The sequence below is a fragment of the Nomascus leucogenys genome, chromosome 11 (assembly GCF_006542625.1).
Source record: "Nomascus leucogenys isolate Asia chromosome 11, Asia_NLE_v1, whole genome shotgun sequence".
Taxonomy (NCBI): Eukaryota; Metazoa; Chordata; class Mammalia; order Primates; family Hylobatidae; genus Nomascus; species Nomascus leucogenys.
The window spans coordinates 75279767-75297284 of NC_044391.1; positions in this window are offsets into that span (position 1 = coordinate 75279767).

Sequence of the window (17518 nt, forward strand, 5' to 3'; positions counted from 1 at the left end):
AGAGAATGAGGGTGTTTATTCAATGACACATGTAGATTAGGCCAATAAAAGGCAGGTAAAGCCAGTGTAACTAGCAGCCCATTCAGCTAAACCCCATGAAGTGTTTCCAGACCCTGTCCCCAGTCATTTGTGGTTTCTCTGCTCTCTTCTTTTGTTTAATACAGCTGATCACTGACATATTGCTTTGCTTATTACTTGTTTCCCCTGGCTACAACTTAAGCTCCAAGAGAACAGGGACTTGTCAACTTTGTTCATTGCTGTCTTCCCTGGTGTGTGGAGCAGTGCTTGGCAATAGCTGTCCTTCAATAAATACTTTTTGAGTATATGGATGTATAATTTTAGAACACTCATTGTTCTATTCTTTAAGTATACTTTCCTTAATAATTTCTCTGTGAGAATGAGAGCAAAGTTATATAGAAAAATTAAGAAATAATACCAGAAGAAATCTGGTATTGATATTTTTATCAATTTTCTTCTTCCCTATGTAAAGTACACTCCACTTGTTTCTGCTGAATGTAGTCCATATTTTAACTACTTTTTAAAAAAAAATAGTGCCGAAGTTACGATTTTAATATATATTTCTAAGTCACTAGCTCCCAAATTGGAGTCATTGACAAATTTAATCTTATTTAGTCAACTATGACCTAATTCCATGAGGACCAAGGCCATCGGAAAGACCCTTTTTTGATTAACACAGAAATTTCATGAGATAATTTTCCCATAACAAAATCAATAAAGTATTTCAGTCTTCGCCTGTAAAATATTGTACCTTTGCTGTTTAGCCAGAGAAAATACAATCTTAGTTTTAAAGACTTCTTTAAGCATCACAACAATTTTGCTGTTCTTGGAAGAACTTTATCAATATTTCATCATGATATTCTTCTCTGCAGGAGAACCTAAGAAAAATATTCGATTAATCATGGTGATATTAAAACTATCTGTCACTTGTAGCATGCATATGTAATAAAGTACTCAGATAAAATTGATATCAGAGACAAATGGCCCACATTAAAAATGTCTGCTTGAAGCTCTAAAATTGTTCCTTCTTATGATGGTCTCAATAACTAAACCTCTCAATTTGCAAATGAAGATAAATGCTAAGATAATTTTTTAAACTAGAAATCGTGAAGTAAAATAAAGAGAGAACTAAAGTGGCTAACAATGAAACAACTGTAAGAAATGTTTACAAACTTGTTGAGACACATTAATTTTCATCTCCTTGTTTTCTTAGACATTTACTTCAAATTATCTGTAATTCTATTTAAAATGAAACTAATGGAAGCATGTGAACTTAAGCAAGTATTTTTAATGTATTTGGGTTTTTTTTTTAAAATGTATATCTGAAGAGTTAGACTAGAATCAGTATGTCCTGTCAGATAATCCATTAAAAATTTGGGGAGGAGGAGAAGGCCGAGGATAAAATTAAAGAATGCTACATGACAAACACTTCTATTTGCCTCCCAATACCCATCCCCACAACTTCCTCACCAGCAAAATCCTGATTTGGTTCAGAGTGACAAAATGTCCCCGGTTTAAAATCTCACTTCCACATAATTTTGGACTTTCTGAAGCATGGGTTTCTGAAAAAGTTCAGAAGAAGGATCAAGTAACTGAGTTCTGGCTATGAAATTTAAGCAAAAACCTTCTAGGTGAAATCCCTGCAGAAGCAATTGTAACACAATGGCAATAGATGTGGGAGTCTTCCTAAGAACTTTAGGTTGAAAGTCACCTAAAACATTAGCTGAGCAGGAAAATGGAAAGAGCTCAGGATATGACCACTTAATCAAGCTGTTGAACCAGCCCTGAATTATTTTTCCCTGGACTTCTTTTCATAGGGTAAAGAAAACAAAATCTCTCTTTGGGTAAGCCAGTGTAATTGAGTTTCTCTTCCATGCAGCTGAACCAATCTTTGGTTCATAAAGTCCCTCCTTTGGTCATGTATATCTTTATTTACATAATAAACACTCTGAAAATCCCCTACAATATGAACACCCATTTAATTTTATTTAATACTAATTTATCAAAGATATTTGATTATGAGATACCTGGTATTTCTCTATGAACTTGCAACCTAATGACCACACTTCAGTAAACATTTAACTAGAGATTTCAGAAGGCAAAAAAATAGCATTCTGTAATTACATAATTAAATATCTAAAAGGCTATGTTCATAGTCATAATTGTTTCTGAATCTCATATTTCTTAGGGAGCATTGTTACCAGTGACAATTATTAACATAAGCCATTACTCAAAGAGTTAGCATCCTTTGAGGAGCTTAAGCAAAAGTCTCTGAAAATTATCTTTCTTCTTTACTGTAATTCATTCAAGGTAACAGTTTGTTGAAACTTAGTGGAGGTGATGATCTATCTAATTCTTAAAGAAACATAAGCAAGAGAGAATGATACAGCTTTTCTTTTTCTTTGGAGTTTGTGTCCCCCAACGTTTAATATTATGAGCACTTGGTCACCATTCTTTCTTACTGGTATTTGAGCCACCTCTCCTTTTTCTCTACCTTACAATAGGCAGAGAAAAGCACTCACATTTTCTTTCATATACATGAAGGAATTTATGTTAATGCATCAGCAATGAATGTGACAAACTAATAGACTAAGGTACTCAACAAGTGAAATGCTTAGACCATACTAACATATTTCAAATAAGTATCTGCATCTAAAAGGGAAGGTTGTCTTCACCATTTATAGCATGTTTCCTATTTTCAGAGTTGCATATTAAGCATAGATGAGTCTAAAAGGGGGTAGATTCTTTGACTCTAATCCTATATTCTAAATAAAGAGGAAATGCATACCAAAAAATTATTGATGAAAATGGTGCTTCATCATTTATGTTTAGAAATGAATTGTAAATTTCTAATTTTATAACATTATGTTATCTCAATAATAGATTTTTAAAGGAGAAATTATATTTAGACCATTATCCTTTCAGTATGGTTACATTTTGACACAGAATTAGACTGGAAATAGAGTAATTGTCAGGGTGATTCTGAGAATATCTTGGTGTTTATTACTCAGGCTGTCTTTTAGGCTAGACTGCAAAAGCAGGTTCCTAAGCCAAACAGTTTGCAATATAAGAGTAAGAAAACCTAAAAGAGTAAAAACAATCTGCAAGCACAAGTCATTCACTACAATGGTTCTAGTTTCTGCAACAACGGGAGATGTGGGCTAATCATTGGAGCAACAATAGGAAATTGCACCAATGTTTCATGAAAGATTCCAGAGTGACCTTGATGTAGATGTCAGGGTCCTTGATGTGGAACTTCAGCATAGACCAGGAACAGCAGCAGAATCTTTAGTAGGCATGGTTAGCAATGTTGTTGCTTTGGTGTTAGCAACTAGAGGAATTAGCACCAACACTATTATAAGCAAAAAGGAGGAAAAGGATGCATGGGTCATTCAAGACAATCCATCTGTGCATATGTTGGGAATCCAAAGTGGGCTAGAGTTTTTAGAATAATATGGATTTGTTACATTATTTTTACTTTAAAACCACTATGGTGTAAAAACAAAATGTGAGTAATGACCCCAAAGAAGCAATAGCATAGGCAAAAATAATTTTCAAACAAAATAGATTTTGGTGGCCTGGGAACCTTTTAAAAGAAGACTATATGAGATTGTGGTGAATTCAAATAGTCTAAAGGAGTTGGGTAGACAGCAGAAGAGCAGCTATAAATGGAGAGGGATAAAGAAGAAGAGTCAATCCTGTGTATAATAAAGCTGGGGGAGCAGAAGGAAACATATCAGAAACATGAACCCATTAAAAGTTTCCCATCACTGGTAAAGTTATGATCAAGTGATCAAAAGCACATGTATGTTTATATGGCACTTTCTTTGAACTAGCACTATGCTAAGCACTACAGGGGTACAAAGAAGTGACTGGTACTTTTCCTTCTAGTCTTGCAGGTGATGGCTGAGGTTGGTGATAGGGTCCTTAGGAACACACAGACAAAAATGAGTGATAAAGTAGGGCAGATTACAAAGAAGGAGTAAAAATAGAAAAAATCTTATCACAGTAAGGTCAGGAAAAAATGAACTTCAAAAGACAGGAAAGATAAAGTGTTCTTGAAATATATAGGCCTCAAATATATATAGTTGGGTTTTGTGTTGTTATTAAATATGGGCACCCTTTTAGCCCCTTTTACTCTCTATCTAATTGAAAGCATTATCAAGCCACTGTATATTCTATAAAATATATTTTTAGAATGAAAAAGTATCCAACAATTGGAGAAAAGCTAAATTTGTAGCCTTTTGAAAACCTAAGACAACATATTTAATATGAAAAACACAAACTGGTAAAACAAACTCACAGAGCATGAAAGTCTTGAGGGACAAAAAAGTAAAACCACACAAAAAAATTTAACATCAATGAAGAGGACAGAATCCCAGGTAAAGATTTATTTTGAAAATCCTGACAGTCTAAATGAGTTGCCCTCTATAGAAGTGTCTTTTTTGTTTTTACAAGTTTAGTCATTTATTTTAAATTCAGAAAATATATTTTCAGTCCCTTTAAAACTAGATTGGTCACCACCAGAATGGTATGGAAAAAATGTTCTTGGTCATAGGATGGTGAAACTAAATAATAATTTCAAGCATAATTAACGGTGTTTTAATATTTTTATGCATAGTATATATCAGATTCATTACCTCCTTTGCATTTATAATAAGCATTTAAATAGGCAGCTCCATAGTTCCTATAGGAGAAGCAGGAATTTGAACCAAGCAGAATCCTGAACCACAGGAATCTGGAAGGCACTGTCTCATACCCTCAAATAGGCTCATCCTCACAGTGTCAAATTTACTTGTAATTCAAACAAGTCCTTCCTCTAAAAACATAGGTTTATTTCTAAAAACCTCCCCAATTTTCCCTCTGCAAATTTCTGCTTCACATATTATTTTTATAGGATTTTATTCATGGGCACATCCCTGATGATGCTGAAAAAAAATCTACTTCTCAGCAAATTTGAGTATTTAACATTAGCTCATCATAAAAGGTTTGTGGAGAATCTTTATACATCAGAATAAAACCCTTTGTAACCAAGAATCTTTTTTTTTTTTTTTTTTTTTTTGAGATGGAGTCTCGCTCTGTCGCCCAGGCTGGAGTGCAGTGGCGCAATCTCGGCTCACTGCAAGCTCCGCCTCCCGGGTTCACGCCATTCTCCTGCCTCAGCCTCTCAGAGTAGCTGGGACTACAGGCGCCCGCCACCACGCCCCGCTAATTTTTTTGTATTTTTAGTAGAGACGGGGTTTCACCGTGGTCTCGATCTCCTGACCTCGTGATCCGCCCGCCTCGGCCTCCCAAAGTGCTGGGATTACAAGCGTGAGCCACCGCGCCCGGCCGCCCAAGAATCTTTATAAACACTGTGGAAGTCTGAGTCCAGCATGGTTAATTACTGAGAAGATTTTCCCATTGTTAGCCATATCAGGCAGGATTACATTAGATTCTTAATTTGTTTCACTTTCATAATCTCTTTAGAGCTTTCTAGATATAATTCTCCTTTGTTAAATGAAGAAATGGATTTGGGTTATTGTGTAGGAGCTTATGCTTTGTAAGTGTACGTTGTGATATTTCCTGTCACAGAGGGCTTATGTGTTTAAGAATAGGAATAATGTTATTTACACTGAAAATTAATTCAACTTTATAATGGTTTTCCAATGCCTTTGGATAACACTATGAAAATTGTGTTTTAAAAACCACATCTTTATCCCCCTGTTTAACACAAAGAAATGGTACTATACTAGCGAATAAAGAGAATATGAAATGTAAAGAAAAATTTACTTTTAATAAACCTAGAAGATGCATTTATGAGTTAGAATAACAATAATATGAGCAAATTCAGAGAATATTGTAATTCAGAGAATTCTCATTCAGAGAATTTATTATTTCCATCAATATAATGGAAATAATCAGAGGAAGATGGCTATGGTTGCAGAGTTCAGACTAATCTGGCAATATTTCCAAAGTAGGCAATGCAATGTAACATCCCTTGATTGAAACATCAGGGTGTGTGGGCTAAGCATGGGAGTTTCTATGAACCAATATGGCAATAACAAATCAGGGCAGGTAAGGCTGAAAAACTATCCTAATGACATGCCATATTTTCAGAAAGCATTTAGTCGGTGGGACAGAGCAAAAGATCAGAGCATAAATGTAGGGATACCTGCAGTTGCTTATTTATGACACATGAATAAGGAAAGAAATAGAAAACTCAAACAGCAAAGAACATTAACCAAAATAATTTTGCCACAGAATAGATAACCAAAAATATTGTCATAAATAAAAAATACTTAATGAAATTATTGTCTATATAAAGCAATAACTCAAAAAAAGGTCCAGACGTCATGAAATATGAGAGTTTATAGCCAAACGCAGGAGATATGAACTGAAACAACTTAGGAAAGTGGAAGAGAAAGTAAGATCGCTACAGAAATGCAGGACACATTGGCAGAATCACACAGTACAAAATACTGCCAGGAACATGGAGAATAATATTGTAAACAGCAAGCAAAATTAAATGGAAATGAAGTTAAAGAGACTAGAGAAAAAGTGATTACTATAGAAGGCAAACAAACCAATATACATACAAATTTTTCTCCTAAATGTGATAATGACAATGATAAAACACAACAAATGTTTAAAAATATAATAGAGAAAACTTCTCAGAAATATACAACATTATAATGATACATCTAAAAACACAAAGAACGCAGCATATGTTGGGGAAAAATGGATATAGAATTATTGGTATTAAGATAATAGAGTAACTGGACTTCAAGATAAAGAAAGAGTATACTAATACTTTTTAATTGATACTGTAAATGTATAAGTATAAAGATAACCATACTTATTAATGGTAAATCATTGGGCTAGTCTCTGAAAGTTTCACAGGAACACTAGAAGACCCATGGTCTACAATGTTCTCAAAGGAAGAGAATGTGTGACAATAATTTTATACACACCCAAATTCTCATGCAACAGCGAAGGCAACAAACTTTTTAACATGCAAGAACTCAGAATATACAAGAGTAAATTTTAGCTACTCAACAAATAAATGAAGACACTGTTATAAAAAAGACTGAACTAATGTGAATTTCCTTGAACTCTAAGACTAAGGCTAAACAATGATAAAGATGACAATTACAGAACAAAATGTGAAACTTAAAAATACTAAGAGAATTCTTTCACTTGCTTCGTCTTTTTCTCGTATTTAGTAGAAGTATGTCTTCCATCTGTAGAAAATCCTTGAGTATACAGGGATACCTCAAAGATGAAGAAGCAGTGAGATAATGTAAGCTTGAGTTATAAAGAAGTTATGTTCCGTTTAGATTACCAGGAAAGGAAAGGCATGTGAGGCTCGGGTAAGAGGACCTTACAAAAATAAGACCTATATGTTTGTGTACTCTGTGTATTCTTTCTCAGAAACCGAATCTGGTGACTGGTGTATAGGATAACATGACACCTCATATGCATTAGATTAGAGCACAACTTGGTTAAGCATCAAGTACATTCTCCTATTGATTGTCTCCAGGGTTTAAGAGAAAATACATACCAGTTTACTAGGGGTCCAAAACTGAGAGGATCACTAGTTTCATAAAATTCATGGTAAAATATAACTGAATGTTTTAAAAAACTCACACAATTTCAAATGTCAGTTTTTGTTGGTCTTTAGTGTTTATGTTAGAAGTCACCAGAATAAGTATTTGCTGATTCTAGGCAAATTGAAAATGTTCTTGGTTTTGAAAATGAATTCACTCTGAGCACGTTTTTATGTATCAAGTTTCTGTTTAACCATCACAGTTTGAATTCTGATTAATGTATATTCATAATAATAACCTATGTGTATCAAGCATTTGCTATATGTCATAAATGCTATGTTCTAAGTGCTATATTCTAAGTGCTTTTTACATACTATCTATCTAATTAAATCTCTTTATTTCTTGGTGAGGCAGGTACTATTATTAAGCACATTTTAGAAAAGAGAAAAATGGAATACACTGCACAGAAAAGAGTGGTATAAAGTCATAAATACTAATCCCTGAAACAGAAAACCTACATTCACATTCCACATCTGTCATTTAATGTTGTTTTGAAGAAGTCATTTAGAATGAAGTTTCAGTAGTTTCAATTATAAAATAGTAATAATAGTAGTGATAGTAATAACAATGATAACAAAAGTCTTACCTACTTTACAGTGTTGTTTTGAGGATAAACACATAATGTACCTGAAAATGCTTTAATTATAAAACATTATACCAACTTATCAATAATATTATTATGTTATTATTATCAGGCGGTAAAAATTCTCCACCTGGTTGCTCAGGTATAATTAGCAACACTATGAATGGCTTTTATATCCTTAAACTTGACAGGGTTACACCGTTTTTCAATATAGCTAAAATTCAGTAGTTCTACAAATCATTTTTTTTTCTATAAAGTGAATCTAAAATTCTGGTTTATGAATGATCCATGGAAGGAGAGTTCAATCTCCCAAGGGATCTTTATCTCAAAAGTTTTAAGGACCACTGATAGTGGAATGAATTGCTTAAGTAGTTGTTGGAGGTAAGTATTTAAGTCACAGGAGCTACAGATTTTAAATGTATGTGCTAGCAAATTCATAGTTATGTTATCTCCATTATCTCTAGGTCCCTTGAACTTTCCCTCTTTTCTAAAATAAGTGCACCAACCTAAGAATGATGCCAAGCATAAATGATTCAGACTAATTAATTAGAAACTGTTTCTCATGGTTACAAATTGAGTACAAATTATTCCAGCAGTCAAGATAGAGCTTAGCAAATATTCCATGTTTACAATTTGTAAGAGTTTTCTTCCTTTGTTTTAATAGTAAGCTGTTTTTACTCTTGTGTTCTAGAAGACACTTGTTAAAAGCATTTTACTTAAAATGAGCTAATCTTTCAGATACATTTTGCATATTTTATGTTTCAGTCCTCTTTCCTACTTATTCTTTCTCAAGCTGGCATTAAGGAGAAAATCATGCTTTCCTAGAGAAAAGCAACTTCAGTACAGAGGTTTCCAAAATTATTACTAACACAAAATGATTTTAATAACTGGCAGAGATAATTCCAGCATTGCCTGGCAAGCCTACAAACATTTAGAAATAACAACTGTAGAAGGGTGAGACTCAAATCCCATTGTTCCGAAAGCTAAGCTTATCTCCTTAATTTGATACTAGCTTCACTTTATTATTTTATATCTCTACAGTTTTATGATTTAGATTATACAGCTTTGATCTATACTTTCCTTTCTCCTCTATTCTGGTGTATCTTATACGGGTATAAAATGTCCATGCAGGCACCCTTTAAATGGCTGACTGCCAGGACTAGTTTCCAAACTCTTGAATTCTTTTCCCATCTCATGCTTTGAATTTGGAAGTGAAATCCATTTGTTTCCACTTGTTCATTTGTTTTCTTTGGCCTGATGTAGCTCAAGTGCCATTAAGTGTTTCTGTGATGTCTAAACATAACCGAAGAAGAGAAGTATAAGATATGTTACAAGAGGAGAGGGAGCAGTAATGTCATGGAATTTCAGAAAGCCATCACGCACATGCTCAATATTTTCCTCTCTACTTTTGGCCATTTACCCTCAAATCCTTTTAGTGTATAGTCAATTCCACCTTCATTAATTTTATCTTACTTATTAATAGTTAAAATAAAAATTTAATATTAAAATGTCTGACCGAATAAAACTGTTGTCTTTATATGAGGGAAATTTCAAGCCTTTCTTGTTTTTCATTATAGATAATGATTTGTCTGAGTTCTAGCCCATAAAATCTCCTAATCCTGTTAAGGTGAGTCTTATTTAAAAATCTAAATATAAAAGTTACAGTAGATTGTTACGTTGGAATTAATGTAACAATCTACTGATCTACTTACACTCTCCTTACTGATCTACTTACAATCTACTGATTGTCACATTAAGTCCAATGTAACAATCTACTGTAACTTTTATATTTAGATGGAATCTCCAATTCTTCACCCCTCCCTTCATCAACAACCTGCCACATGATTTTGCATGACTTCCTCCCAAAATAGGTGAAATACATTTCCATACCCCTGGATTTTGAATTCAGCTTATGACCTGCTTTCATCAATGGGATGTTAACAGTGATGACATATGTTAGACTTGAGAAGAAAGCACTTAAGCATCTGCCACAGCTCTTGCACATGAACATAGCCAGGTTAGCTTGCTAGTGGTTGGAAGACACATGGAGTAGGACCACATCAACATAATCATTCCAGCCAAGGTCATCCTCCATCAGATAAGACTTGTTCATCACAAACATTTGAGTAGCCCAGCGAAGATCAGCAGAGCTATCTAGTCACTCTAGCTGCCTGCAGATGCAGGAAGAAGCCCAGCCAAGATCACATGAGTAATTATTGTGAAACAAATAAATAATATATTGTTTTAAGCTTTTAAGGTGTGGTAGTTCTTTCCTATGCAATATTATTGTGGTAATAGATAACTGATATCTATGTGTATAGACACAAAATATACATATACATAAACATATACATACATGATTGTGTAAATACTTAAAAATGTGTTGGAGGGTAAAAAATGTTTTTTTGGAATAGTTATGAATAGCATTTAAATATATGTAAGCAATTTTATGGTATATTTTGAAACATTAATGTTATAGTCACAAAAATACACCATTTTTGCTAAAGGTACTCCACCTAAAATCCCTTTGTCTAAAAGCAGTTTTCCAAATACTGAAACCTCCTTTCAGTGTGTTTGTATATATTGAATGATCTATTCTTTACTTTTTATATTTTGGGAGAAATTTAGTATTTTAATTATTTAGTTCTCAGGATACTTTTATCTTAATTTTATGTATCTAATAAATATTTAATTTGTAACACTTTGGGTAAGTTGGAAATATTTTGTTTCTTTATAGGTTTTATTTAATGTTTTATTCATTTTTAATATGTTAATAGCGAATTAATCAGAAAAACCTCTTCTCAATAAAAAAGGTTAACAATCAATTTCTGCCAATAAAATTGTCATTAATATAATCAATTATGGGATTTGCAATTTTGATGAAATTTAATTATAAGTTGTTCTATGAATTGTATTTTTAACCCAGTGTTTCTTTATAGAATAAATATCTTGAAAAACTTGTAACTCTCATTTGACATGCTGTGAACCTGAAACGTCTTTAACTCTTCAAAAATGGAATATTTCAAATTAAAGTCAAGTGTTTAAAAACAGATACAATGGGGGAAGTGATAAACAATGGCACTCTCATCTTCAAAAATGCTATACATTTGATAAACATGTAATATAAATATTTTTAAATATGTTACATGCATTGGAGTGAACTGAAACTTAATTCTCTTTATCTTGTCCTGCTGCTATCCAAGTGGTCAAAGCAACAACTTGGGAATCAGAAAGAAGCAATTATAGGCACGGTACCATTTATGTTCAGTTATTGACAGGAAATACTAAAACGTATAACAAAACAGAAGGAGGACAAAATGGATTCTTAATAAAGCTAATGTAGCTATTTTGCACACACACACATTCACACACACACACACACACACACACACATACAGAATCAGTGTAAATCCATCCCTAGAAAGAATACAGATTTCCCATGTAAATTAGACAGGGTAATATAAAAATTAATTTTTATTTGTCAGCTGGACGAAGTGGTTCATGCCTGTAATCCCAGCACTTTGGGAGGCCAAGGCAGACAGATCACCTGAGGTCAGGAGTTCGAGACCAGCCTGGCCAACATGGTGTAACCCCATCTCTACTAAAAATACAAAATTAGCCAGGCACGGTGGCATGCACCTGTAATCCCAGTAACCCAGGAGGCTGAGGCAGGAGAATCACTTGAACCCGGGAGGCGGAGGTTGCAGTGGGCCGAGATCGTGCCATTGCACTCCAGACTGGGCAAAAAGAGTAAAACTCTATCTGAAAAAAAAATATATATATATATGTCAAAATACATCAAATTTTAGATACTTGAGAAGACAGCCATCCAATGCCCATAGTCAAAACCCTTTAATCCTTCTTCCCTTGTTGTCATTCATGAGGCCAGGTTGGTTCCACCATGGAAAAGCTCTTTATAAGCTATCAAATGCTGTACACATATAAACTCTTGGGATTACAGACTTTGAAATTTGGCCCAAAGATATATTGTGTTTTGCTTATTCAGAAGGAATGGTGCTATGTTGCAAACAACAGCAGAAGCATCAATAGTGTTGGATAAACAATTCCAGTTAGGCCCATTTTTCATGGTGATATGATCTGAAACACTCTCATCATCTAATTTAAAATACTCAAACACATTCAAAAGCTAGCAGAAGGCAAGAAATAACTAAAATCAGAGCAGAACTGAAGGAAATAGAGACACAAAAAAACCCTTCAAAAAATTAATGAATCCAGGAGCTGTTTTTCTGAAAAGATCAACAAAATTGATAGACTGCTAGCAAGACTAATAAAGAAGAAAAGAGAGAAGAATCAAATAGATGCAATAAAACATGATAAAGGGGATATCACCACCGATCCCACAGAAATACAATCTACCATCAGAGAATACTACAAACACCTCTATGCAAATAAACTAGAAAATCTAGAAGAAATGGATAAATTCCTCAACAAATACACCCTCCCAAGACTAAACCAGGAAGAAGTTGAATCTCTGAATAGACCAATAACAGGCTCTGAAATTGTGGCAATAATCAATAGCTTACCAACCAAAAAGAGTCCAGGACCTGATGGATTCACAGCCGAATTCTACCAGTGGTACAAGGAGGAACTGGTACCATTCCTTCTGAAACTATTCCAATCAACAGAAAAAGAGGGAATCCTCCCTAACGCATTTTATGAGGCCAGCATCATCCTGATACCAAAGCCTGGCAGAGACACAACCAAAAAAGAGAATTTCAGACCAATATCCTTGATGAACATTGATGCAAAAATCCTCAATAAAATACTAGCAAACTGAATCCAGCAGCACATCAAAAAGCTTGTCCACCATGATCAAGTGGGCATCATCCCTGGGATGCAAGGCTGGTTCCACATACGCAAATCAATAAATGTAATCCAGCATTTAAACAGAACCAAAGACAAAAACCACATGATTATCTCAATAGATGCAGAAAAGGCCATTGACAAAATTCAACAACACTTCATGTTAAACACTCTCAATAAATTAAGTATTGATGGGAAGTATCTCAAAATAATAAGAGCTATTTATGACAAACCCACAGCAAATATCATACTGAATGGGCAAAAAGTGGAAGCATTCCCTTTGAAAAATGGCACAAGACAGGGATGCCCTCTCTCACCACTCCTATTCAACATAGTGTTGGAAGTTGTGGCCAGGGCAATTAGGCAGGAGAAGGAAATAAGGGTATTCAATTCGGAAAAGAGGAAGTCAAATTGTCCCTGTTTGCAGATGACATGATTGTATATCTAGAAAACCCCATCGTCTCAGCCCAAAATCTCCTTAAGCTGATAAGCAACTTCAGCAAAGTCTCAGGATACAAAATCAATGTACAAAAATCACAAGCATTCTTGTACACCAATCACAGACAAACAGAGAGCCAAATCATGAGTGAACTTCCATTCACAATTGCTTCAAAGAGAATAAAATACCTAGGAATCCAACTTACAAGGGCGTGAAGGACCTCTTCAAGGAGAACTACAAACCACTGCTCAATGAAATAAAAGAGGATACAAAGAAATGGAAGAACATTCCATGCTCATGGGTAGGAAGAATCAATATGGTGAAAATGGCCATACTGCCCAAGGTAATTTATAGATTCAATGCCATCCCCATCAAGATACCAATGACTTTCTTCACAGAATTGGAAAAAACTACTTTAAAGTTCATGTGGAACCAAAAAAGAGTCCGCATCGCCAAGTCAATCCTAAGCTGAAAGAACAAAGCTGGAGGCATCACACTACCTGACTTCAAACTACACTACAAGCCTACAGTAACCAAAACAGCATGGTACTGGTACCAAAACAGAGACATAGATCAATGGAACAGAACAGAGCCCTCAGAAATAATGCTGCATATCTACAACTATCTGATCTTTGACAAACCTGACAAAAACAAGAAATGCGGAAAGGATTCCCTATTTAATAAATGAAGCTGGGAAAACTGGCTAGCCATATGTAGAAAGCTGAAACTGGATCCCTTCCTTACACCTTATACAAAAATTAATTCAAGATGGATTAAAGACTTACATGTTAGACCTAAAACCATAAAAACCCTAGAAGAAAACCTCGGCAATACCATTCAGGACATAGGCATGGGCAAGGACTTCATGTCTAAAACACCAAAAGCAATGGCAACAAAAGCCAAAATTGACAAATGGGATCTAATTAAACTAAAGAGCTTCTGCACAGCAAAAGAAACTACCATCAGAGTGAACAGGCAACCTACAATATGGGAGAAAATTTTTGCAACCTACTCATCTGACAAAGGGCTAATATCCAGAATCTACAATGAACTCAAACAAATTTACAAGAAAAAAACAAACAGCCCCATCAAAAAGTGGGCAAAGGACATGAACAGACACTTCTCAAAAGAAGACATTTATGCAGCCAAAAAACACATGAAAAAATGCTTATCATCACTGGCCATCAGAGAAATGCAAATCAAAACCACAGTGAGATACTCACACCAGTTAGAACGGCCATCATTAAAAAGTCAGAAAACAACAGGTGCTGGAGAGGATGTGATGAAATAGGAACACTTTTACACTGTTGGTGGGACTGTAAACTAGTTCAACTATTGCAGAAGTCAGTGTGGCGATTCCTCAGAGATCTAGAACTAGAAATACCATTTGACCCAGCCATCCCATTACTGGGTATATACCCAAAGGATTATAAATCATGCTGCTATAAAGACACATGCACACGTATGTTTATTGCGGCACTATTCACAACAGCAAAGACTTGGAACCAACCCAAATGTCCAACAATGATAGACTGGATTAAGAAAATGTGGCACATATACACCATGGAATATTTTGCAGCCATAAAAAATGATGAGTTCATGTCCTTTGTAGGGACATGGATGAAACTGGAAACCATCATTCTCGGTAAACTATCGCAAGGACAAAAAACCAAACAATGCATGTTCTCACTCATAGGTGGGAATTGAACAATGAGAACACATGGACACAGGAAGGGAAACATCACATTCCGGGGACTGTTGTGGGGTGGGGGAAGGGGGGAGGGACAGCATTAGGAGATATACCTAATGCTAAATGACGAGTTAATGGGTGCAGCACACCAACATGGCACATGGATACATATGTAACAAACCCGCACATTGTGCACATGTACCCTAAAACTTAAAGTATAATAATAAAAAAAAAGAAAAAAAAATACTCATGAAGACATATTAAATGGTAAAAACATTCAAGATTACAGAAAACCAAGCATGTGGATGTTGAGAGAATGTGGTGAGCAGTTCTACTAGTTGCGGTATCAGCAGGGTTAGACTGAGAAACACAACTGAGTCAGTCACAAGCCATTGGAAGCTACCTGAGACCATACTAATAAAAAAAGCTAAAGTACTACTGCAATCAATGAGACATCAGTGCCAATTTACTGGGCTTTCCTTATGTAACTTCTGAAATGCAGTTTGATTATACTACCACTGAAGTAGACAGTGCCCTCATGTAGACACTTGTTTCAAAACACTCCTCAATTGCACCATCCTATCTTGCTTGAGTGGCTCTGCAATTCAGACAGCAAGTTTGCTGTGCACATGTTGCAACTGCTGGCAAGCCCACCGTTAACTCAGAAAGCAGCCAGCTGAGAGCTAGCCAACATTGAGAAGACATTGTCAGCAGAAATTTTGAACCAAAATCATACACACGCAGAGCAACGACCAGGGGTGAGTGGCAGGTTTTATCATTCAAGTTTTAAACATTTAATCTGCCTTCCAGAAAGGCAACTGGTTCAGGGACTTTCAAAGAAAACAGACAGAACAATGAATACAGACCAGTAGGGAACATTTTTTTTCCACCATGAAAGCAGGCAAAAAAAACCGTAAATGTATTTTGAATAAGACTGTAATTCTATCCAATTTACCTCTATCCTTCGTGACTGAAAGTGACTAAAATTCTGTAAGCTATGAGTAACAGAAAGATTGTAAAATAAAAGGTAATTCTCAATATAATAAAATACTCTGTCATGTTCAGTACATAAAATGTAAGTTACTTAATTTAAACATACAGAAATCAGTAGGTAGTTCATTAATTTAAAATAGGCCTGTTCCTGCCCACAGTAAATAAATCTAAATAAATATTTAAAGAATGTCTACTTGAAATGACAATAAATCAGTAGCCTGTGCAATGTAGTATTGTGTTCTAGGCAGATTCTATTAAATATATAATCCTTGACTAAGTATATCCAAACCTCTGGACTAGCATAGAAGCTATGGCTGGAAATAAGATATAGATATAGATATAGATATTTAAAATCAACAAAACACTAAGACCCTGTCTGGCATTCAGTGTCTGTCTCTAGTTTAGGGATTCCGTGGTTGCTCTAGTCACAAATCCAATAAAACACCCTCTTTCCTGTAGGGGAAATATTTTTTAAACTTGTCATTCAAATTCACAAACCTGGAAGCACACAAATGATAAAGATGTTAGCAAATTTTATGCCAGGATATGAAGTCACCTCAAAATAAGTGGATATGCAAAAGCAGAAAGAAAAAGTTCCGGGAGCTGTTCTTGGCAATGGGGGTTTATGAGTGTCGCAATTATAAAAACAAAAAACCAGGCCAGGTGTGGTGGCTCATGCCTATAATCCCAGCATTTTGGGAGGCCAAGGCGGGCGGATCATTTGAGGTCAGGAGTTCAAGACCAGCCTGACCAACATGGCAAAACCCTGTCTACTAAAAATACAAAAAATTAGCTGGGTGTGGTAGTGCACACCTGTAATCCCAGCTACTCAGAGGCTAAAACAGGAGAATTGCTTGAACTCGGGAGGCAGAGTTTGCAGTGAGCTGAGATCACGCCACTGCACTCCAGCCTGTGTAACATACAGAGACTCCGTATCAAAACAACAACAACAACATAAACCAACAAACGAGGACAGCAAGATGAAACAAGATACATATAATCTGGACAGCAGAATTAACACAAAGCTCGGCCATACACACAACAATGACCCCTCCCAGACCTAAACCTGACAAACGGATTCTACCAGCACTCAAGGGGAAGGAAAAGGGTTAGGATACTGCAGTTATCATACATGTTAGCTAAACTAAGACAAGGCTAGGTGATGTCTCATTGTTCAACTACTAAAAGCAGATTTTCTCTAGCCCACAGGAAAATGAACACAGTTAGAACATGAAAAAGAAAGAGAATTTACTTCTGAAGAGGATAGATACGGTTTGGATCTGTGTCCCCACCCAAATCTCACCTTGAATTGTAATAATTCCCACATGTCAAGGGCAAGACCAGGTGAAGTAATTGAATCATGAGGGCAGTTTCCCCCATGC